This window comes from Helianthus annuus, chromosome 9 (assembly GCF_002127325.2).
Source record: "Helianthus annuus cultivar XRQ/B chromosome 9, HanXRQr2.0-SUNRISE, whole genome shotgun sequence".
Taxonomy (NCBI): Eukaryota; Viridiplantae; Streptophyta; class Magnoliopsida; order Asterales; family Asteraceae; genus Helianthus; species Helianthus annuus.
The window spans coordinates 134,655,463-134,682,687 of record NC_035441.2 but is presented as its reverse complement, the minus strand read 5'-3'; positions in this window follow the sequence as shown (position 1 = coordinate 134,682,687).

Genomic DNA, 27,225 nt, shown 5'->3' with positions numbered 1-27,225 from the left:
AAATAAGAACACAAAGAGAAAGTGAACAAGGAACCTAAACACAAACTTATATAATGATAAAATCTGGTTGGATTATGTTGGTATAAGTATGCATGTTGTTTGATCACTGATTTCTCGATAAACCCGTTGTTAGAACAATCGTTGATGCGTTTTTAGTAACTTTTACGTTGCAAACAGCAAGCTGAGTTGTATTTCCAGCCAAATTCAACAGGCTGTAACTGGACCGTTTTAAATCGAATAACTGATTTTCTGAAGCCTAAAATGTGTATTTTGGAATAAATAAACAAATGGCACTGAAATCGTAATTTTTCGAGACCGTTTACTATTTTTAAGGGACTGTTTTTGGACAGCAGCTCAAGCTGCATTTTTACTGCAGAAAAAGTGTGTCATTTTCGGAGTCATAACTTGAAACCAGAGTAGAATCAACTCATGGAATTTTTACAGGGGATGGTCACCATTGTCAGGATGATCCTCCAACTGGAAATTCGTCAATCGGACTTACGATTAATTTTTAGTGAATTATTCCGTAAACTGCAATCAGAAAGTAACAAATCTGATTGCAGTCGGGAAAATGATTTTCTATAAAATATAGGTAACGAACTGGACTCTGAAATTTTTACATAATAAATTTTGGAACATAATTAACCTTCTGTAAAAATTTAAGAATTTTTGAAACAAGTTAACTATTTTATTAAAATCCCCGAAAACAGCCCAGTTTTGAAAATAAAAGCTGAAACGACATAAGTAGTGATTTTGCGTGTCTAAATGTCGGGTAGGCTATCTGAGAATAATCTAACATGTTATATGTCAATAAAAATTCTATGTGCAATGTCGTATGTTTGTCTATGAGTGGGGAATAGATGGGAAACTTATATGGGCATGAACCGTTAAAGTGATACATGTTATGTGATAGATACGTGTAGGGACTTTGTGTTCTATTTGAAATCACTAATAAACTAAGTGATAATTATACTAGGGCCTGATTGACCGACCTTGACTATTAGCTATATTTGAGAATCAAACCGAGCAACCAAGGTGAGTTCACACTCTTTCCAAGGCATGGGATTCCCGGTGGGTTGGGAATGGGATTGAATGGCTACTCGAACTATCATTACTATTAAACTACTTACTACTGTCATCGGATTGAAGGGCACGTACGTAAAGCCTACGTACACGACCATAAGACCATCAACTCTATCAATTGAAGTCCCTCATTTATCGACTTAATCGCCGAGGCCTATGGCGAGCGGGTCATTAGTTAATAGCGCTATTAGGTTTAATAAACCTCACACCGTGCTAGTCGTACGGGCGTGTACTAATGGACTATGGGCAAAGGGTCAATGCTGATAGACATTGACTTAGGGCACCTCTTACATTTTCGTAGCAGTCGATACGCATGGTCTAGTAACACATGGGAAGCCCCCACCAATCTTCGCAAACATGTCAGGAAGACCGCGATACGAATTTATACGATACATGATTTACAAAACGAACAAATGATTTGCTAAACGAATGCTATAACTAAACAACCAGCTGTGAATTCACTCAACTTTGTTGTTGACTCGTTGTTACATGCCTTACAGGTCGCTAGATGCTTGGAGCTTGCACGAGGAAGGAGTCGTTGTGGTGTACGGACTGTTACGTTCCGTGCTTAATATTTAAATCCTTATGAACTTATTAAACTTGCATTTTTGAACTTTAACTTATAAACTATGGACTTATGTTTTGGACTTTACGTTTACGCTTCCGCTGTTTAAATTAAAAACTTGGTTAACTAGCTTTTAGTCACCAATCGTATTGTGGTTGGCTTTATTTACTTAAATACGTTGTTCAGTATGATTGGTGGCTCGATCCTGGTCACGTCACGCCTCCAAGCGGTGGTACTCCGCATGGTGGAATTTTGGGGGTGTGACAATTACCAAGGTGGGTACCAAACGAATTACAATAATCAAGGCGGTAATGGAAGTGGGTCAAACAACCAAGGGGGTGGTAATGATTTGAATGCAAAGATGGATGCGATGCTTTCGATGATGCAGAAGTCCAAGAAAGAGAATGAGATTCGGGACAAAGCACATGAGACATTGGCAAAGCAAGTGGGCCAACTCGCGAAGGAAATGTCTCAAATGAGGGGAAGCATGGGAAAGCTTCCAAGTGACACCACGGTGAACCCTAAGCATCAAGGGTCAAGCTCAAAGAACACACCTGAGTGGGCGAGTCGTAGATAACGGTGTCAAAACACCATCACCCCAGTTTGTTGAAGGGGTGGTGGAAGATGCTAGTGATGATGAACGTGAGGATGGTCAAACGGGTAAAAAAAAAATAATTTAAAAATTAAAAATGACACCCTCGTTGTGACCATCCCCGTCCCTAAGGCTAAGGAAACGGATATGGAGGTTAATACCGCCCTGTATCCCGAAGCATTGAAGGGACCCGTGAAGAAGGTTGTAAACAAAATAGATCCACAACAAGAAGAGTTGTGGGAAGTTTTCAAACAAGTAAAAATTAATTTACCTCTTTTGGATGCAATCAAGCAAGTACCGTCTTATGCTAAGTACTTGAAAGAACTATGTACCCAAAAACGAACTCACAAATTTCCTAAAAATTTAGATTTAACCAAAAATGTGAGTTCGATTCTTTTGGGCGCACTTCCACCCAAGCTCCAAGATCCGGGTGCACCGATCATTTCAATTCAAGTAGGTGATTTTAAAATCAACCGTGCACTTTTAGATCTTGGTGCTAGTGTGAGCATTCTACCGGGTAGTTTATATGACCAACACGAGTTTGGTCCACTTCGATCGTCAAACACTACTGTGGTGTTAGCCGATTTGACACCTAAACTACCCCGTGGAATTGTCTCGGATGTGATAGTGAAAATCGAGGATTTTTACTATCCGGTGGACTTTTTAGTACTTGATTATGTGGCCAAGGACCCAACCAAGCAACCTACGGTGATTTTGGGTCGACCGTTCTTAGCTACTGCGAATTCTCAAATTGATTGCAAAATGGGAACAGTTGACATGACATTTGGAAACCGAAGGTTGAGGTTGCATGCTTTTTCGGGATTGATGACTCCTTCAGTCGACGATGAATGCTATATGGCAGACATTATCGACAGGTGTATACCTCTCTGCGACACGGTTGTAGATGAGGAAAACATAATGAAGGATTATTATATGTTTGACAGGTCACAGGTGGAGATGAATAAGAGCATAGACGAGGAGGTGAAGAGTTTGGAGGTGCTTGCGGTTAAAGAGGGAAAACCACTATGGACGCATCAGCTGGAGAGTTTACCGGAGAGCATTGACACCAAATTGAAGCCATCATTGGTAGAGCCTCCGGAGGTCGAATTGAAGGCGTTGCCGAAGCATCTTAAGTATGCTTACGTTGGTGAAGGCAACACACTCCTGGTTATCATTGCATCAAACTTAACCAAGGAGCAAGAGGAAAAGTTGATGGGTGTTTTGGTCACCAATCGGGCAGCGATTGGATGGACCATTGCTGATTTGAAGGGAATTAGTCCCTCAATGGCGATGCATAAAATCATCACGGAAGAAAGTGTGACTCCCGTTCGAGATGCACAACGGAGATTGAATCCGAATATGCGAGAGGTGGTGAAGAAAGAAGTATTGAAATGGCTTGATACGGGTATTATTTATCCGATCTCGGATAGCCAATGGGTGAGCCCAACGCAGACGGTTCCGAAGAAAGCGGGTATACAAGTCGTCAAAAATGATGCAGGTGAAGAGGTGCCACCCGGCCGGTAACCGGGTGGCGAATTTGTATTGATTATAGGAAGTTGAATACCGCAACTTCCAAAGATCATTTCCCTTTACCGTTTATCAATCAAATTGTTGAGAAATTATCCGAGCAACAATTTTATTGCTTTTTAGATGGCTATTCTGGTTATAATCAAATTGCCATCCATCCGGAAGATCAAGCAAAGACAACGTTTACTTGTCCCTATGGCACATTCGCATTTAGGCGAATGCAGTTTGGACTATGTAACGCCCCGCCACCTTCCAAAGGTGCATGATGAGTATCTTCTCAGATATGGTGGGGAAGTGTAACAGCTCTCACTAAAATAATTACTTATTATGTTAATTGTCCAATAAGGAAACCCTAATTGAGAAACCCAAGTAATTCTACATAAACCCTAAAATTTTCATAACAATCAGAATCAGGATCAGGGCCCCTAAAACTCAGGGGGGTTAAACCCTAGTTACGATTATCCAAATAAAAAGCTGTCAAAATCGAATTTTACAATTTCATCGACTCAGCAAGCCTACAAACACACGGGGCTACCCTATGGTAGGTAGTGACCCCTCGCGCCACGCGACGCCCACAGGGGTACCCCTCGCGTCACGCGAGGGGGGTCAAATTTTATGTATAAATAGGGGTGTTTGGGACTTGAATTCTGGAGTTGGAACGACACTCAAATTCCAAATATACGCTAAGTTATAGTCCGAATACTTCACAACACACACAAATCACGAAACGCTACCGCAGTAACAGGGTAATAACTCGATCGCTATTACGATTCAACGTCCGATCGATTGAAACTATCCAACGGATGTTTAAGTGCCGCTCAAATTGAGTTTATACTTTGTCATTCGTCGTGAATCCGCTGGATGTTTAAGTATCGCGCTTTGTCATTCGTTGTGAGGGTTTAATCTCGTGAGTTATCGTAAATGTTGTATTAGTTACTAACCCCGTTCGTGTGCATTGTTATTTAAATTAGGTTAACAGGCTAATCAATAGGCTAAGCTCTGCTTGCATAAATCTGCAATGTGAGTCATTCTCTTTTTTTCAATTATTTTACAATACTCCAAATTATTTTCCAAAGTTATAATTACAGGGATTAAGTCTTTGTAGTCTTCAATTACAGCCGGTATGTGGGGTATTGTGCACATTACTATTGTTTTTATCAGTTTAGGTGGGCGTACCTAAATCATGATACATATCACTTTTAGGTGAACGGACCTAAATAGGGATACACGTCACTTGTGGGTGAACGGACCCAACAGTGATATGACCACAGTCACAGAAACGAGTCGAGTGACAAATACTGTGGGTAGTTGGTTGACATATAAACATTGTAATCGCTCTTAATACTGTAAATTATAACAAATGTGTCGTTTTAAGACAAAATGAATGATTCACTCAGTATTTCCCGCTGACAAAACCTTTTTCAAACATGTTTCAGGTGATCTGTTGTGATCCAGGAAAAGTGTCGTGAAGCACTACAAGCTTAAGGAAGTGGCTCAGTATAAATAAAGAAACATGTTTTGTAAAATAAAGATTTCCCAGTGAAATCCCTTTATTGTAAATTACAGGGTTTTATCCCCGACTTATGTAATAAAGTAAACGGGCATTTTTAGTATTAAAAGATCCTGTATTAAAGACTTCCGTTGTCGCCTAAATTAAATACCACGGGGTTCCTGTCCCGCGGCTCTTGACCGGGTCAAACCGGGGCTAGGGTCGTGACAGGAATAGGTGGTATCAGAGCCACTGATTTAAGCCTATTAAAGTATTTGGGGAAATACTTAAATTTATGATTTTCATTCTGTGATTATGTGTTTTATTAACTGATTATTTGTTAGTTACAGTATGGGTAAACAAAGACTTTCGGCTATCTATCATAAATTAGATACTTCACCTAAAGAAAAAGGAACTTCCTCAAAATACCCAGCAGATATGGATGAAGGAATATTTGTCCGTAAAGCCCAGTTTGAAAAGCCACTTTCTCCCAGTAAAAGAAATTTGATTATTAGGAAAAGTCAAGAGAAAGGAAAGAAATCCCAACCAAAGAAAGTGAGGTTTAATCCGGAAACCCAGGAAATAGGCAATAATCCACCTTGGGAAGACAAATTAAATGAAAAATGGGCAGATCTTTACATGTTAGCCATTGTAGCAGTGAATGCAAACCTTTAAATCAATATTAGTACCTATAATACCTACAAGCCAGAAGCTCTAAAGAAAAGTTATCCCGTAAATAAATAAGTTACGATAAATCCTAGTGTGTTTCAATATTCAGTTATCCTTTGTATTAAATTAATCACATGGTATGCAATAAAACTTAAATGTTTATTTATGCAATTTTGTTATAAAATTTTAACTTAGCATTTTGTGTGCATTTTACATATATGCTAAACAGCATGAATGAGTTATCTGAAGCCCTTCAGAATCTCAATCTCTATCCTGTACCAATAGAAGTTTCCAACGACTTCACTAGTTACATTGTTGATTTGGAGGAACCTATGGAATTTCAAGCTCCACCTATGGAGAAAGCAAAGCCTAAGAAAAGAAGAAGATATGTAGGATGGAGGAAAGTGCGCAGAAGGAAACCAGCAACTAGGAAAATCCTCAAAATAGAAAATCCTATGGATAAAGGAAAAGGAATCGAGACCGGAGAGAGTTCTAGGCCAGCAGGGATAGAAATCAGGGAAAATTCTAGGCAAACGGGAATAGAAATCGGGGAAAGTTCTAAGCAAACTGAAGAAATTACATTCCAGGAGGAATTAGATCATCTACTGGCAAGCTGTGATGTCATTAGACCTATTACCAACAATCTCTATCCTTATCCTGATGAAACCCAACTTCCAATGAATTTGGAACCAGCTATTCCAGACCCTCTAATCCATACCCGACCTTTAGGACAAATGGATGAGTGGTGGACTAACGACTGGGAATTCCAAAACCCTCTTAATAATCCTTATGATTTTTTCCCTCAGTTCGACCCAGAACCTATACCAAACCCACCGATGAGTAATGAGAACCTAGCCGAACTCCGCCATTTTGGCAAAGAACTAATAGGTACAGGGAATAGGATCCGGGAAATGGGAGAACAAATCTACTGGAAATACGACGAGAGGGAGCGTCGCTACTAAAATGCCAGTTGATAAAGGAATAGTGGGGTTGGGAGGTTATGTTTGTATAATAACAGTAGTAACAAAAAAAAATATAACTCTGTAAAATAGCTCAGGAATAAAACGTTGTAAGATAAACAGTGTGTACGGATGCCTAATATAATCTATCAAAATGGAAGTCGAGAAATCGACAATTTTGGCTATACGTGTGTTGTAAAAATTGTGTGATTATGTGCAATTATTTTTATTATGTTTAATTATCGATTATTTGACACTAATAAATTATATTTATAATAATTACCAGATGGAAAACGCTGGTAACGAACCAGTTAATGAAGTGAATCAATCTGAGCAATATCAGGAAAATCAATTTATGACTAGGCAAGATATCGAGAATATCGTTGCTCAAGGGATGGCCAATGCTATTCCAGCAATCCTGGCTGCTGCTCAGAAACCTGCTGAACCTCAACAAATCATTCCTAGTAAACGTACTCAAGAAGATAACTTCAGTAATAGTGTAAATGGAGGCGGCAATCATGATAATCACAACAATGATCCACGGCAGGCCCCACTTCCTAAGAAAATGAAAGCTGCAACGCCTGGTTGCACTTATAAAGAATTTCTTGCTTGTAAACCAGCTGAATTTGCAGGCAATGAAGGGGCGACTGTGACACTGCGTTGGTTAGAAAAAATCGAAGCAGTAATTATGATAAGTAAATGTGCTGAAGAAGACAAGGTTATGTATGCTTCACATCTTTTTAAAGAAGGGGCGCTAGAATGGTGGAATACGGTGCTCCAAGCCAAAGGAAGAAATATGGCCTATGCCATGAAATGGGAAGAATTTAAGCAGTTAATGGAAAGAAAATTATGTCCCGAGTATGAAAAGGAACAAATGGCAAATAAGTTCTTGAGCCATCGTATGATGGGTGTAGATTGTCGAGGATATACTTCAACATTCTTCGAATATGCGAGAGTGGTACCAACCCTGGCTTCGCCAGAACCGGTGCTTATTTCCCGTTATATTTGGGGATTGATTGGCGAAATCCGTAATATCGTTAAGGCTGCGAGACCTCGCACTATTGACGATGCGGTAGAATTAGCTAACACCCTAACTGACAAACTGGTACGTACATGAGAAGAAAACCGGAAGAAGGATTTGGCTCAGAAAATTACCCAAGGATTTCGTATGGGTAATAATAGCAATGCTAAGAAGAGAGGAACGGGACAATCCTCAAATCCGCCTTTTTGCAGGAATTGTAGAAAGAAGCATTTTGGAAGATGTAATGAAACCTGTAACTTTTGCAAAGTTACAGGACATCGTGAAGAACATTGCAGAAAGAAGACAACAGTCTGTTTCAACTGCGGAGAAACCGGACATTTCAAGACAGAATGCCCTAAATTGGTTAAACCAGCATACAACAAAGCCAAGACTGCCAACGGAGCTACTAAGAAGAATGCCAGAGCATTCCAACTAACCACTCATAGCTGGTACGTTCCTAGTGCATAATGTGTATGCAAAAGTATTATTTGACTCTGGTGCAAACCAAAGTTTTATCAATACTTCATTCTGCCAAGCTCTTAATTTACCATTAACCACCCTTAGGCAGATTTTTACAGTCGAAACGGCAGATGGGAATTCTGTTAACATAGATAAGGTTTTGCAAGACGGAAAGATAGAACTATTAGGCCATAAGTTTTCTGCAAACCTGTTACCTATGAAATTAGCCGGATTCGATGCGGTGTTAGGAATGGATTGATTAATAGCCAACCATGCTCGAATCCTTTGTGATAAGAATTCCGTAGAAATTCGTACCCCTACAGGAGAAGTGATTTTAATTACAGGAGATAAGCCACGAAAACCATTGAAATTTATTTCAACAATAAAGTTGGCCAGTTATTCAAGAAAACAGGCAATGGTGTATATGATTACAGTAATCATTAACACTAAGAGAAAGGAACTTCAAGAAATTCCCATAGTCTCAGAATATCCCGATGTATTTCCAGAAGAATTACCTGGATTACCACCTGATAGGGAAGTAGAATTTAGAATTCATCTAATTCCTGGAACTACGCCAATAGCCAAAGCACCTTACCGGCTAGCACCCACTGAAATGCTAGAATTGAAAAAGCAGTTAGATGAATTACTAAGCAAAGGATTTATACAACCTAGTTCATCCCCTTGGGGAGCACCAGTGTTGTTTGTGAAAAAGAAAGATGGATCGATGAGAATGTGTATCGATTATAGGGAACTGAATAAAGTTACAATTAAGAATCGATATCCATTACCTAGGATTGATGATCTTTTTGATCAACTCCAAGGAGCTAGGTATTTTTCTAAGATAGACTTACGCTCCGGATATCATCAGTTGAAAGTACAGGAGGAAGACATACCTAAAACTGCTTTCAGAACTAGGTATGGTTATTATGAGTTTACAGTCATGCCCTTCGGACTAACAAATGCTCCTGCAGCATTCATGGACATGATGAATCGGATTTGTAAACCATACTTGGATAAATTCGTAATTATCTTTATCGACGATATACTTATTTATTCCAAAAGTCAAGAAGAACATTGTGAGCACCTGCATGCACTCTTAACGTGTTAAGAAAGGAAAAGCTTTACGCCAAATTCTCGAAGTGTGAATTCTGGCTGCAAGAAGTGCAATTCTTAGGACATATGGTAAATCATGAAGGTATTCACGTAGATCCTTCTAAAATAGAAGCAATTACCAAATGGAAGGTTCCGCAAACAGCTATGGAAATTAGAAGCTTTCTAGGCTTAGCTGGATACTACAGACGATTTATTAAGGATTTTTCTAAGATAGTTGTACCCTTGACTAAGCTAACCTGTAAAGCAGTTAAGTTTGAATGGGGACCTAGACAAGAAGAAGCTTTTAAGATATTAAAACAAAGGTTGACAAATGCTCCAATTTTAGTCTTGCCAGAAGGAACTGAAGATTTTGAAGTATATTGTGATGCTTCAAAATTAGGATTTGGATGTGTGTTGATGCAACGCAAGTAGGTAATTGCGTATGCCTCCAGGCAATTAAAGAAGCACGAGGAGAATTCTATGACTCATGACTTAGAATTAGGATCATTAATTTTTGCCCTTAAGATCTGGAGACATTATCTGTATGGAAGTAAGTTTACTGTTTATACAGATCATAAAAGTCTAAGGTACATATTTGGGCAGAAGGAATTAAACATGAGGCAAAGAAGATGGATGGAAATCCTAAGTGACTAAGACTGTGATATTCAATATCATGAAGGAAAAGCAAATGTAGTCGCAGATGCTTTAAGTCGTAAGTATCATGAAAAGAAAAAGCGAAGTCGTGCTCTTAGATTAAATCTGCAGTTAGATTTAATGGAACAACTAAAGAAAATTCAAGAAACAGCAATCGAAGACGATGCTGAAGGAATGAAAGGACGAATAAAAGAGTTAGAACAAGGAAATGATGGAATTTGTAGATTCCATAAGAAAAGAATTTGGGTACCTAAGCAAGGAGAATTAAGAAATAAGATTTTAGAAGAAGCCCATAATCTAGGTATACCATGCATCCAGGTAACAATAAAATGTACCAAGATTTAAGGAATAATTTTTGGTGGATAGGAATGAAAAAGAATATAGCTGAATATGTATCTAAGTGTCTTACTTGTTCGCAAGTAAAGGCAGAACACCAGAAACCTTCAGGTCTACTTCAACAACTAGAAATGCCTGTATGGAAATGGGAACTCATAACAATGGACTTTGTTACTAAGTTACCCAAAACCAGAAAAGGTAATGGTGCAATTTGGGTAATTGTGGATCGATTAACCAAATCAGCTCATTTTCTACCCATGAAAGAAACCTTTAGCATGGAAAGGTTAGCTAAGCTGTACGTGGACGAAGTAGTATCCTTACATGGAGTCCCGCTCTCCATTGTATCGGATAGGGATAGTCGTTTCACTTCCCATTTCTGGACTAGTTTTCAGGAAGCAATGGGAACCCGACTAAATTTAAGTACTGCATATCATCCACAAACAGACGGACAAAGTGAAAGAACGATACAAACCCTGGAAGACATGCTCCGAGCATGTGTGATAGATTTTGGTGGCAACTGGGATAACCACTTACCCTTAATTGAATTCTCCTATAACAATAGTTATCATTCAAGCATTGAAGCTGCCCCATTCGAAGCACTGTACGGACGTAAATGTAGAACTCCAGTTTGTTGGGCAGAAATAGGAGAAAGTCAATTATCAGATCCTGAAATTGTGCAAGAAACCACTGACAAGATAACTCAAATCAAAGAAAGACTGAAGATGGCTCGAGGTCGCCAGAAAAGCTATGCAGACAATCGCCGCAAGCCACTAGAGTTTCAAGTCGGAGACAAAGTACTTTTAAAAGTTTCTCCTTGGAAAGGAGTTGTACGATTCGGTAAGAAAGGAAAGCTGAGTCCAAGGTACGTAGGACCATTTCCAGTAATTCAACGAATAGGACCAGTGCTTATCGTTTACAACTACCAGAAGAACTAGCTGGAGTACATGATGTGTTTCATGTATCCAACCTCAAGAAATGTCTATCGGACGAATCCCTGGTAGTACCTCTTCAAGATATAGAGGTAAATGAAAAGTTGAAATTTGTGGAGAAACCACTACAAATAGAAGATAGAAAGATCAAGTTTCTTAAGCACAAACAACTAGTATTAGTCAAAGTCAAGTGGGATTCAAAAAGAGGACCAGAATACACTTGGGAGCTGGAATCAGAAATGAAGCGAAAATATCCTCATCTATTCCAGTAAATCTCGAGGACGAGATTTTTCTTAAGGTGGGGAGGATGTAACAACTTTCACTAAAATGATTACTTATTATGTTAATTGTCCATAAGGAAACCCTAATTGAGAAACCCAAGTAATTCTGCATAAACCCTAAAATTTTCATAACAATCAGAATCAGGATCAGGGCCCCTAAAACTCAGGGGAGGGGGGGGGTAAACCCTAGTTACGATTATCCAAATAAAAAGCTGTCAAAATCGAATTTTACAATTTCATCGACTCAGCAAGCCTACAAACACACGAGGCTACCCTATGGTACGTAGTGACCCCTCGCGCCACGCGACGCCCACAGGGGTACCCCTCCCGTCACGCGAGGGGGGTCAAATTTTATGTATAAATAGGGGTGTTTGGGACTTGAATTCTGGAGTTGGAACGATGCTCAAATTCCAAATATACGCTGAGTTATAGTCCGAATACTTCACAACACACACAAATCACGAAACGCTGCCGTAGTAACAGGGTAATAACTCGATCGCTATTACGATTCAACGTTCGATCGATTGAAACTATCCAACGGATGTTTAAGTGCCGCTCAAATTGAGTTTATACTTTGTCATTCGTTGTGAATCCGCTGGATGTTTAAGTATCGCGCTTTGTCATTCGTTGTGAGGGTTTAATCTCGTGAGTTATCGTAAATGCTGTATTAGTTACTAACCCCGTTCGTGTGCATTGTTAGTTAAATTAGGTTAACAGGCTAATCAATAGGCTAAGCTCTGCTTGCATAATCTGCAATGTGAGTCATTCTCTTTTTATCAATTGTTTTACAATACTCCAAATTATTTTCCAAAGTTATAATTACAGGGATTAAGTCTTTGTAGTCTTCAATTACAGCCGGTATGTGGGGTATTGTGCACATTACTATTGTTTTTATCAGTTTAGGTGGGCGTACCTAAATCATGATACATATCACTTTTAGGTGAACGGACCTAAATAGTGATACACGTCACTTGTGGGTGAACGGACCCAACAGTGATATGACCACAGTCACAGAAACGAGTCGAGTGACAAATACTATGGGTAGTTGGTTGACATATAAACACTGTAATCGCTCTTAATACTGTAAATTATAACAAATGTGTCGTTTTAAGACAAAATGAATGATTCACTCAGTATTTCCCGCTGACAAAACCTTTTTCAAACATGTTTCAGGTGATCTGTTGTGATCCAGGAAAAGTGCCGTGAAGCACTACAAGCTTAAGGAAGTGGCTCAATATAAATAAAGAAACATGTTTTGTAAAATAAAGATTTCCCAGTGAAATCCCTTTATTGTAAATTACAGGGTTTTATCCCCGACTTATGTAATAAAGTAAACGGGCATTTTTAGTACTAAAAGATCCTGTATTAAAGACTTCCGCTATCGCATAAATTAAATACCACGGGGTTCCTATCCCGCGGCTCTTGACCGGGTCAAACCGGGGCTAGGGCCGTGACAGGAAGTCTTTGGAAATCTTCATGGATGATTTCTCAATTTTCGGGTCGTCATTTGAGACTTGTTTGGACCAATTAGAAAAAAGTACTAAAAAGATGTGTAGAAACTAGTTTGGTCTTAAGTTGGGAAAAGAGCCATTTTATGGTTCAAGAGGGAATCGTGTTGGGTCACGTGGTGTCGAGTCGTGGGATAGAGGTCGATCGTGCAAAGGTACAAGTTATATCCACTTTGCCGTATCCCATGAGTGTTAAAGGTGTTAGGTCATTTTTAGGTCATGCGGGTTTCTATCAACGGTTTATTAAGGGTTTTAGTGACATAAGCAAGCCTTTATTTAACTTTTTGTTAAAAGATCAACCGTTTGATTTCAATGAAAATTGTCAAAACGCGTTTAACAATTTAAAAGAAAAATTAGTCGAGGCCCCAATCTTGCAATCGCCAAATTGGTCGTTACCATTTGAAATTATGTGTGATGCAAGTGGTTATGCGGTGGGGGCCGTGTTGGGACAACGGGTTGACAAGAAACCTGTTGCCATATACTACGCGAGTAAGACTCTTTCAGATGCACAATTGAATTACACCACCACCGAAAAAGAGCTACTCGCGGTGGTATATGCATTGGATAAGTTTCGGTCATATAGATGGGGTAGTAAAGTGATTATTTATTCTGATCACACTGCTGTTAGGTACCTCATAGAGAAAAAGGATGCCAAACCGAGACTGATCCGATGGGTATTATTGCTCCAAGAGTTTGATTTGGAGATCCGGGATAAAAAGGGTACCGAGAATGTGGTAGCGGACCATTTGTCCCGGTTGATAGTTGAGGAAGATCCTAAATCTTTAGAGATCAATGAGTCGTTTCCTGATGAGCACATTATGAAATTAGATAAGTTACCGTGGTATGCTAACATTGTGAATTATCTTGTTACAGGTGACTTGCCACCACATTTGGATAGACGGAGGAGGCAACATTTTATGTCTCAGATTAAGTATTACCGGTTGGAGGAACCGCATTTGTGGAAAGAGTGTGCGGACCAAGTGATTCGAAGATGCATTGACGATGAGGAGATTCCAAGTGTGCTGAAGCACCTACATTCGTTTGCATGTGATGGCCATTTTAGTGGTCACAAAACGGGTCACAAAGTGTTGAATAGTGGCCTTTATTGGCCAACTATTTTTAAGATGCATTTGAGTTTTCTAAAAATTGTGTAGAATGCCAAAACTTAGGGGGTATTTCAAAAAGGGATGAAATGCCCATGCAACCAATTCTAATCATTGACATTTTCGATGTGTGGGGTATTGATTTCATGGGCCCATTCCCCAATTCTTATGGTAATTTGTATATCTTGGTGGCCGTTGATTACGTATCAAAGTGGGTCGAAGCAATAGCCACCAAGACAAACGACCATTCCGTAGTTTGTAATTTTGTTCAAACCAATATTTTTTCAAGGTTTGGGATTCCTCGTGTCATCATAAGTGACGGAGGATCTCATTTTAAAAATTTTCGGTTTGGGAAACTCTTAAAACGGTATGGTGTTGACCATAGAATTGCTACCCCCTATCACCCGCAAACAAGCGGGCAAGTAGAGGTGTCAAACCGGCAAATCAAGGAGATCTTGCAAAAGACCGTACGGGCGGACCGTAAGGATTGGTCAATCAAGCTGAACGATGCTTTTTGGGCCTACCGTACGACACATAAGACAACTATTGGTACTACACCTTACCGGTTGGTTTACGGTAAAAATTGTCATTTACCGGTTGAACTTGTGCATAAATCATTATGGGCTATTAAAGAGGTCAATGTTAAATATGATGATGCAGGTAAGGAAAGGAAGCTTAATTTATGCGAGTTGGAGGAGCTAAGGAAAATGGCATATGAATGCGCATCCAAGTACAAGGATGGGATGAAGAGGGCGCATGATGCCAAGTTGAGGAAGAAAGAGTTCGAAATTGGGCAAAAGGTATGGCTCTACAATTCGAAGCTCAAGTTTTTCCCCGGAAAGCTCCGAAGCAAATGGATGGGACCCTACGTGATCACCCGGGTCGGACAATTGGGTGATGTTACCATCGAGGAACCGAAGGATGGGTCACGGCAAACGGTCAATGGTCATCGGCTAAAACTGTTTCTTGATGGTAACGAAAGAGTGGACGAAAACAAGGAATCGGTGAGCTTTGTGGTAAGCATCCCGATTTATGAGGTCGACTAAAAAGGACCGGTAACACTTTGTGTAGAGTTATGTATAATTTATTTAATTGTTTGAGTAATTTGGGTATAATCGTTTTCATTTCATACTAACTCCTTTGATTGTGTGAAGTCCGGATATTCCGAACGGGTCATGAAGACACAAGGTATGTTTTTAGACTTATTTGTGTATATTGGGGACAATACACGACTTTTTTTTGGGCGGGGGGGGGGGGTGGTAGGACCGTTAACGGTTTCGTGTTTTAAAAATTTAACTTATAGAAAATCACAAAAAGATTTTTATTAATTTTTAGGAATTTTATTTGTATATAGTTCCTTTATAAAAAGCTCATAATTTTTCTCCCTATTTTTCAAAAAAAAATTGAAAATTTAAAAATCGGAAAATTAAGGCCCGTCGGCGACGGGTGAAGGGGCGTCCGGGACGGGCTCCCAAAAGTCCCGTCGGCACATTGTTCCCGTATCCAGTCAATTAGGCCATCGGCCATATAAGCTCAAACAAGGGGGCGTCAGTGACGGGTGGCCAGGCCGTCGCCGACGGGCTCTCATTTTATTTCCGACGCAGATCGTTCTTTATGTGCTTACCTCGAACCAAACACCCATTTAACTCAATTAAACCTAATTCCAACACAATTTTCACCACCTAATCAGTCTATATCACTACCCATTAGATTCTATTCATCCCAAGACCACAAAAATCCCTGTTTCTTTCTCTCTCCTGATTCATCTTCCATCATCTTCCTCTTCAAAACTCCAAGAACCCTAAACCTTCAATCTCTCATAACTCTCTTAATTCTTAACCAAATCTCCTGATTCTTAAGTCCATTTTGTGTAATTTTTCAAGAGGAACAAAACCCCTCTCACGGTTTTCATTAATTCTTGCTCGATTGCAAGATTTCGCCGCGTGAATTTTCGGGTTTTTGAAGGGTGTTCATCAAGTTTCTTGCTTTGCATCTTTTCTTAGTTTTTCTTGTTCATCTACATCAAAGGTATGGAATTTCTTTAAATTTAAGCATGATTATCATATGGTTAGTTGATTTCTTCCGAAATTTTAAGCTTATTGTTTAAGAGTAGGTTGTTTATCACAATGTATGTTGTTCTAGCATGAGTTTAAGGATGATTGGTTGTTGTGGATAGGATCTGAACATGTAATAACCTTAACGAAGTAATTACATTTGTTATTTGCATGATTGAACATGAATGTGATGTTGAACTTTGTTGAAATCATAAGAAATTGTGAATAAACAAGTAAAAGTGATATGTAGATGACAAAATAGGCGACTTTGGAAGTTTAAAAAGGCGATTTTGCATCTATTTGTTAATTAAAATTTCAACATCATACATTATGTTCAAAGTTTGAGAGTTTATTGAAGGTTGGGTTTATATTCATGATTTGTTTGTTTTGTGATTGTAGTTATAGCCGGAGGTAGGAAAAAGGCGAAAACTACGGGGCAAGGCTCGTCATCCGGAGTGGGATCTTCTTCCGGACTGATACCGAAGAAGTGGGAGCAATTAAGTTCAATTAAAGAGGGAGATGCAAGGTTATACAGGCAGGATTGGGCATGGATGAAATACAAAGATAGTCGAAGCGCTAGGGTCTGGGATGAAGACAAAAACAAAGCTCTCTCGGCATTCCAAGATAAGAAGTTGGAAGCTAAAGTGTGGAAGTGGAAGATGGTCAATAATGTGACCACTGCAGTGCCGGATAGGGTAGTGTGTGAAAGGGCGGTCAATGTTGAGGAGTTTAGAAAAATTGGGATTGTTCAAATGTTTGAGCATCAAGGCTGGGAAAGAGTTCTTGATTGTTGCGAAGACAACACTTCCCGGGTTTATTTAGCGGAGGTGTGCGAGTGGCTGGCGTCGTTGAAGTTTAGAAACCGGAATGATACTCCTGACCAATGGAGATTGGTTAGTACTACGAGCCGAGGGGAGATGACAATGTCATTTGAAACAATCAATTGCATTGCACGATATTCATTGGGGGTGCAAGCGTATGATTATCCAAACATTGAACATTTCTTGGATAACCTTGCGAACAGCCATGATCCGGATAAAATGACCGAGGCTATCTTACCATATAACGACGGGAGAGCGGCAGCAAGGAGCCAAATGACGGTTGAGGGGAAGATTCTTGAAGGAATTTCCCTAGAAAATGTTCTGTTGAGATTTGGTGATAGGGGAGGAGTGAGGGTTAGTGATTGCAGAGTTATTCATTCCTTGTTGTATGGGACACCTACTTTGTCATGGTGGCACATTATCATGATGAACACATGGTTCACTCGGGAGTCGTTTCACAGGCGTATGATTCCATATGTGCGCCTCATTAGTGCCATGATCCTCTAGCAGAACTGTCTTCCCCCATAATCGCTTTGGGTATCTAAGCCTTTGGAAGAATTCAGTTTAGCAACGATAAAGAAAAATTGGAAGATACATGTGAGAATTTCGGGAAGCAAGTATGTGGTGACCGACGCATTGGGTCATAAGTATGAGTTCGTTGACCCAGATGCACAACAAAGGGATGAGGAAGATGTAGAAATGGTTGATGAGGAAGACGAAACTGAGCATGCTGGTCCACGGGGACCAAAGCAGATGTATATGAGGCCACACCGGGAGTTGAATGTAGAGGTGGCGAGTTTTGTGAACTTCAGGCGGGTGCCCTCGTACAAGGATTTCAACCGGGGTTAACAGGAGGTGTTTGATAACGTCTCTGCGGGTATAGGAAAGAGTCGAGAGTATGATAGGAGGAGATAGAACTGGGAGGAAACACATGGATCCCATATGCAGGAACAGTGGGCCCTCCAAGCGGCCTATCGTGAGAGGATGGAAAAACACATGGAAGAGCAACAAATGCAACAAGCGCTCCAAAGATCCCAAATGGAGCGTTTGATACAAATGCAGGAGGATGAGACAGCCCGAAGACGGGCGTGGGAGGCAAATGAGGAGAGGCATCAAAACGAGCAAAATGAATTGGAACGACGTCGATGGAGCGCTTTATACGTCTCTAATGAAATGGCTATTAACAACGCCAAGGTCCTCCACGATCAGGAGCGACACCAAAGAGATTATGAAGCAGGCCTTCCTTATGTCTAACACGCGGGGTGGACCGACTACTCCAACCTCCGCGTTCCACGAGGCCCATCTGATCCATCCCCTCACTGGCCCGAGGCAGTTGGGTCCAGTTTCATCCCGATACCATACCAGTCGCCAGCCCAAGGAGAGCCGGATCCCTTCGATAACTACAGGGAGATGTTCGAGGCCCTCACTGGTTACCCATACCAGCCAAACCCGCCAGTTGACCCGAACGAGAGATATCAACGGTGAAGGCGAGGTATGTTTTTTGTTGTTGTTGTATATTTTGGTTTTCTTTATTTTTAGAGATGAATTGTCACTATTATCAAAGGTTTCAAATACTAAACAATTTGTCACAAAGTCAAATGAAAATACAAATGCATAAACCCTAGAAATTCTTACAACAATCTATACCGGGGTGAAACCGAAGAGACTAGCCGTTCATGGTCGAAGAGGCCCGATCACCGGAGGATGAATACAAGCACTGAACCATAATCTTGAGTCTTGAAGGAGAGTTGAGGGTTAGGGGTTAGGGTTTGGATGGTGGAGCATGGATGAAGATGAAGTGGTGGTGTGTTGTGGGTCCAAGATGACTTTTTTAAACTCCCAAAAAAGTGTTGCTGTTACGTTTTGTTCCTTTTTCTTTTAGTCAACATGTATCAATTAATTCCAATAAGATAAACTCTATGGTGGGTTATGGATGATTGTTTATGGCAAGAGTTATAGAAAACCCAATTAATTGCACATGCTCCATTTGACTTCTGTATCACCATTCTTCAACACACTTTTGAACTCCATTTATATTTCATTCTCTACACAATTTCAAAAGAACAAATACATTAATTGCAATTTTAATTAAGTTAATTGTTTAGTATTCTGTTTTGTTTTCTCGTTGACTCCAAAAACAAAGAAAACAATTTGAATATCAATTGCAATTAGTATTTCTTATTTGATTTTTCAAAGTTTATTATTTATGTTATATTAATTATAAATTCAACATTTTAAACTAGTTTTCTTCACAACCTACAAAACAACAAAACCAATCAAAGTGGTATCTTTTATAACAATATCGATGCATTTTTTTATAATTAAAATAAACTAGAGTGTACAAAAAATACACCGATCAACAACTAAAGATACAACCAAAAAAATAAAAGTAATGATATGACCAAAATGATGTTGACACGTGTTTTACAATGCTTGAAAACCATAAAAACGAACAGTGGTTCCAATAATAATGATACAGTCCAATGTTGTTCCATCGAAATAGACAGGGCATTGAGGTTGCTAAGCCGGTGTCAGTTTAGTTAGTCATGGTAGGGATATGGTACCAAAACTCTTTTTAGCTTACAATATATAAATAAAAATAAGCATGTCTCAATGCTATTTTCTAAATTTTATAACGCATTACTTATATTATTAAAATAGTTTCTAAATTTTATAAGGCATTACATATATTATTAAAATAAGGTAAAGGATAAATGGTGTCGACATATAAAAAATACTAAATGTAGATAAAAATAGAAACGTCGCAACTGCATACTAAAAGAATTTATAAAATATCATTGTGATAAAAGTTATATTAGAAAAACAAAATATGTTTAATTAATATAATAAAATAATTAAAAGATAGAAAAAATATAATAAGAAATAAAATTTGTTTACTGTTCATGACCACTTTCCATTAATATATAATAGGTTGCTTTCTCGTGTGTTGCGGCGATACGTTATCTCGGACATTCGATCGGTATCGGTTAGGTTCGTTATAGCACTGGTATGATACATGTACTCGATTTAGAAATCAACCCATCTTTTACTTGGACCGAGCGAAAAAATCGAACACCAGTACCGACAACGATGTCGATCTGTTCAGATTATCACGGTAATGGTAATGATATCATCACAGACAGAGTTGTATAAATGAAAATATCGAAATCGGAAACCATAAAAATGAACACAGGTACATGTACCAATGTTATTTGATAGGATACATCAGTTTATCAAAAGCACAACAATAAAAATAAGTAATGGTACTGATATCGATGTTGTTCGGTCGGTTTCGGTTTGGCTAATTACGATTGCAGCACAAAATTCATTACCAAACCGAAACTATACAAATGAGTACTTGTACAAATAACGATGTCATTTGGCACGGTATAGTAGTGATACGATGTCAGTTTATTGAAAAGAAAAAAAATATAAATAAATACTGGTTTATCAAAAACAAAAACAATATAAATAAATACCGGTATCCATACATATAATATTCTGTCAGTTTCGGTTCTTTTTTGGTACAAAGGTGAGACAATATTTGTTTTCAATAAAATTTATGCTGCAATTTTGAAAAAAAAAAATCAGTTTCGGTTCGGTTTAGTACGATAGTAGCATATTATCCACTTTCAATAAATTTATATCGCAATATTAAAAAAATAAAAATAGAACACAAGTTATTAGAAAAATAATCAAAATATACGATAAATAAAATATTATTAAAAAATTGAAATAATTATTTAAAGAATCAAAACCATTATCTATGAATTATTTTATTGAAAATAAAATATTATTAAAAAAACTTAAACAATTATTTAAAAATTCAAAAACACTATTCATGAGCTATTTGTTTTAATATGTATAATGTATAATATATATATATATATATATATATATATATATATATATATATATATCTTATCTTACTATACTAATAAATGAAAATCTTTTTGGGACACATGTCACTTTCTCATAACTCTTGCCATTATTTTTCAATTTTTTTATTTTCTATTAAATAATAATTTTTAAACTTATCTCCTATGTTTAATAATAATGATATTAAAATTAAATTAAAATAAAAAAAATATCAAAGATATAAATAGTGATCATCATCAACAACAATATGAATATTTAAAAAAAAATTTAAGATTACGTTACACTATTTTAGTTAAAAAAATATATCTAAAAACAATTTGTTGCATTAGTTTAAATTATTTTGAAAAACAAAATATCTAAAAACAGTTCGTGGCATTGATTTAAATTTAAATTAATTAGAAAAACAAAATCACACATATTTAATTTATATCCGTCTAGATTTATTAATGGCATAGTTTTTAGCATGTGATTTTTAACATGTTCTATTGTATCTAGGTTAATTAGTAGAACAGTTTTTAGTATGTAATTCTAATATATTCTATTGTATTTTTTTCTCTTATAATTAGGCGAAGAGGAGCATAAAGTAGTCTAAGACTATCTAATCTTGCATTGTGAGATACTCTACCTTAAATATCCTAAAATTACAAATAATTAAACAATTAAATACCAAATCCTGCACTGTTACATTAAATCTACTTTAAAGTATCATAAAAACACTAGAGGCACATACTCTAGAGTATCCCGAAACTTTTTTCTAACATAAAATAAAGTAAACATATAAATACCAAATAAACATAATTCAACTATATAAATAAATAAATTATATACTAATAAATGAAAATCTTTTTGGGACACATGTCACTTTCTCATAACTCTTGCCATTATTTTTCAATTTGTTTTATTTTCTATTAAATAATAATTTTTAAACTTATCTCCTATGTTTAATAATAATGATATTAAAATTAAATTAAAATAAAAAATTATCAAAGATATCAACAGTGATCATCATCAACAACAATATGAATATTTTAAAAAGAATTTTAAGATTACGTTACACTATTTTAGTTAAAAAAATATATCTAAAAACAATTTGTTGCATTGGTTTAAATTATTTTGAAAAACAAAATATCTAAAAACAGTTCGTGGCATTGATTTAAATTTAAATTAATTAGAAAAACAAAATCACACATATTTAATTTATATCCGTCTAGATTTATTAATGGCATAGTTTTTAGTATGTGATTTTTAACATGTTCTATTGTATCTAGGTTAATTAGTAGAACACTTTTTAGTATGTAATTCTAATATATTCTATTGTATTTTTTTTCTCTTATAATTAGGCGAAGAGGTATAAGCATAAAGTAGTCTAAGACTATCTAATCTTGCATTGTGAGATACTCTACCTTAAATATCCTAAAATTACAAATAATTAAACAATTAAATATTAAATCCTGCACTGTTACATTAAATCTACCTTAAAGTATCATAAAAACACTAGAGGCACATACTCTAGAGTATCCCGAAACTTTTTTCTAACATAAAATAAAGTAAACATATAAATACCAAATAAACATAATTCAACTATAATAAATAAATTATTGAACGTAATACAAAATAAAAATAGACTATTCCTCATCTGAATCTTCTAAATAATGTGGATCTTAAATTGCAATATGTGTCACAAGATCAATGCGAAGTCGGGAATGCGTATGTGGATCCATAATCTCACCAAGGGCATCATTGTACAAAACGGGTTAAACTAAAGAATCCCCTATGTGGACTGGTGAGAAGGCATGTCCGTCGTCCTTAAAAATCGTGTTGTACAATATCATGTACGCATACATCATGCTCCTAATCCTGTCAACATTTGTGGTCCGCATGGGTCGCCTAAGTATGCCTCATTTTCCCTTTAGAACACCAAAAGCGTGTTCCACGTCTTTTCTTATCCCTTCTTGCACTTTCTTAAACTTCTTTGCAACCATATCGGTTGGATGTGGAAACGTTTTCATAAACGTTGACCAGGCAGGCTAGATCCCATTGGTTAAATAGTACCCACGTTTGTATAAGTGCCCGTTGACATTAAATGCCAAGATCATCGTTTTAGAAATTAGTCATAAATAAAAATGGGTGTTTGAGAATATAGTGGAAGGTTTGATAGTTTGTGAATGCTATAAAAATAAAAATGGTGATATGGGTATTTATAATGATTTAAAATAAATAAATTAACTTTTTCAATAAATTTAACAGTCATATGATTGTTAAAGGGTCACAAACTCCCCACTTCACCTTCAATAAAGAGTAGCCGAGCTTCACTAGCCGTTCGCCTACCCGAATGAGGGGATGGCGGGGGTGTTTCGCATGCGGCTTCGAAGCTGAGCACCTTTAACCGAGGATGCCCCCCCCCCCTTATAGCCGAAAGCATTCAAGTAATTAGTATTTTTTTTTTATTCCCAATTCGATTTATATCATGGCTTATTTTTGCTCTTTGCATATGTTTATATATGTATTGTAGATGTGATAACTTCAACTAATTTTTTTATGAATAGATTTGTTTAAGTTATGTTTGATTTCTAGGGGGTCAAATGTTAAAAACGCTTATTTTTCATCGATTTATGAATATTTCATTTATTTAATTATTATTTTTAAACTGCGGCATATATTTTTCAGGGTTATTAATACCTATTTAATAATTTATTGATCAAACCCCGTGTAATACACGAGTTTTTTAATCTAGTATATAATATGTAATAAAATTTTATGACTAAAATATAATAAATACATGTATTTTAATATTTTTAGTTAATAAAATGGTGGATTTTAATGTATAAATGTTAGTCGTTTCGTCGATAACACGAGAACTGCAATACCGGAGAAAGTCGAAAACGTTAAATTTACAAGTTTAAATTAAACACTTATATTTTCAGTAATATAAGAATTTGTAACTTGAATTAAATATTTATAAATAATATTTATTAATTTAATTAATATATATATGAGTTTAGACTTGTGATGAAGAGTGCTTGATTTCTTTATTGACAAACTAGGTTAGAACCCCGTGTATTACACGGGTTGAATAAATGTAATTTTATATACTAAATTAAAACAATTATTCTTTAAAAATCTGGTTTATTACACGGGTTGAACAAATGTAATTTTATATATTAAATAATAAAAAAATATATCTCTAAGAACCTCATGTATTGTACTGAATAAATGTAATTTTATATACCAAATAATAAAAATCCATATATTGTACGGGTTGAATAAATCTAATTATATATACTAAATAATAAAAAAGTTATATCTTTAAAAACACTGTGTATTACACGGGTTAAATAAATGTAATTTTGTAACCTTGTATATTACACGGGTTGGATAAATGTAATTTTATAAACTAAATAATAAAAAATTTTATCTTTATAAACCCCGTGTATTATACGGGTTGAATAAATCTAATTATATATACTAAATCATCATCATCATACTCAGTAAATCTCACAAATAGCAAAGCTAAGGTAGGGTCTGAGGAGAGTAAGATGTAGAGGCTACTTTCAGTAAGACCCCCGACTCGATAGTAGTTTTGCATCAAGCTTTGGACATAAGGCACATAACACTTAGCAATCGGGACAAAGACCGATTAGTGCATGTTCCCTTTTGTCTTTCTGCTATCAACGCCACCACATGATGATGATGCATGATTAACTGTCCGCCGCTTTTAACGTTATTTTCACAAATTTAGTGAAATAACGTTAAAATTAGTGCAATTTCACTTTTGCCCTCCTTAGATTATATATATATGAAATTAAGTGTATAACAAAAAGTCTTTATAAATTTCACGTAGAATTAATTGGAATCCTTTATTAAAAGTAGGTTAGATTATATATGGGCTTATACGTGTGAGTAATTGTGATTATTGAATGGTTGAATTTTGAGGGTTTTGAAATGTGAATTTGATTATGATAGATTATATTTTAGTTTTAAAACTTCTAGAATGATTGAATCAAATAAAAGGATTATGATTTCCTAGAAACAAAAATAACTGAGTTTTTTTCTGATCATTTTGAACATGAGCAAAGAGAACGATAGCATCTTAATAAAAAAATAACTAATTACAAATGCGAAACCCAATAATTTTACTTCTGTCCCATTTGAACGGAAAAGATAAGTACAAACTAAATTAAAAAAAATGCAATATGAGAATAAGATATAGAATAATCGATTTTTTTTTCATAAAATATGAGATAAGGGTGAACTAAATAAAAAAGTGTCACTTTGGTAAATAATAATATTAAGTATGAAAAGGTAGGAAATTACAAATGTAGACATCTTCAATGAATGACACGTGTCCAAAATTAGGTTTCTTTTATTATATAGTATAGATTTAGATTTGTGATAAATATTGCTTCATTTCTTTATTGATAAAAGAACATAATAGGTTGTAGAATTTAAATTTATGAATTTAGTTATAATTATGAAAATGAGTTTGACTATTATTTTACTATTGTGATTTTCAGTTAAAATCTTTTTAGCTTTTTTCATTTCCAATTTCAATGTAGGGGATTTTTTTATCTCGAGTAAGTGGGTATAAATTTGCGAGTTAAGATGTTGTAACACGTGCGTGTAAGTTAACATTTTTACGTTTGTGTTTTTGCACGTCAATTGCCTCATCATAACACGCGGATCCTAAGTTAACTTAGTTAATCTTTTATATGTTTTAAGTTTCATGTTAATTTTTTACGAGTTAACACGTCACAACATACGCGTGTGGCTCAACGTTATTACGTCTACTTATTGCTTTGTTTAACGGCCTCGTAGCGAAACACGGGTCCTAAATATATGTAAAAGAAGAAGTTATTAGCTATAATATAAATAAGACCCTTAATTTGAAAGTTTTTTTGTTCCTATATATCTTTTAATCAGTTGCACTGAAATATAAGTTAATAACAAGTTACCAATGGTCAAATAACAAAAATAAGTGGCTTAGCATAAAAATAAATATGACCTTAAATAATTATGAGGTTATTTGAATTGTATAAAAACAATACAAAAACATATAAGTTTCATTTTTTTGTTTAATATTTTTTCCTCCACATTATATATATATAAAGAAGGTGTATCCGAGGTAAAATATATTTTTGTATCGTGTAAACTATATGAGTGTCACTATTGTATCGATACCGTGACTAACGACAAATTGAAACACATTGGATTGTGCAACATTGGTACTGATAGCAGTATTACCGAAACCGGTATTCGTTTTTATTATTTTCGATTAATGTATAACACGTGACGAGGGCATATCTCGACTTTATTTTTCGACTTTTCTTTCTTCCTTTGTTGTAGCACATACTGATATCATAATGAAACGAATCGATGTCGGCTGAAGTCCCGCCGCGAAGCAAGGGGAAACCCCACTAGTTAATAAATTAAAAGAGTGACTTTTTGGACTTAATAATTATGTACTTGTGGTAAAAATAGAATTACTAAGTACAAATCTAAGTTGGTATTTTAAAGTAATATATATATAGAAAAAGTGTAACATACATTACGACTTAACGTAAATCACGTACGACAACGTGCGTGATTATAGGTATAACATGCGTGATTAATGTTTTTCAACATGCGTGATTTGAGTTTTTTAGTTTTTAATGTGCGTGATTTTGAAATGAACGTGCGTAATTACCTGTCGTACTGGTCGTACGTTAAGCCGTAATATACGTTAACTGGCCTCTATATATATGTGGAGTTATGTATGTATTTTGTATGATTATGTAATAAGTATTGTGTTAGACTCGTATGTGAAATTTTGTGTAAGTATATAAACGTGTATATGCACTATGCGTGTTATAAGTGGTGTTTTGAGATAAACGACGATGCTAAGTGTATTTTTATCATAATATTAACTTCACACTTATAAAAATATATAAATGGACTTAACCAAAGGCAAGATCGCCAACAGATCGTTCGAGTCAAGTGTTTTTTGAAATAAAAACAATCCTTTAATTAAAACACTTTCGAATGATAATGCATTTGTTTGAATATCATAAGTTGCGTGAACAACTTAGAAAATGTTATATTAGAATGGTCGTTAAAGGGTGTCTTATGATTAGGACATGAGTAGGTTACTTTTGTTTGTGCACTATATAGATATTAATTACTAGGACTAACGCTCCCAAATGTGAGTTTCACTATCCCACTTTTTAC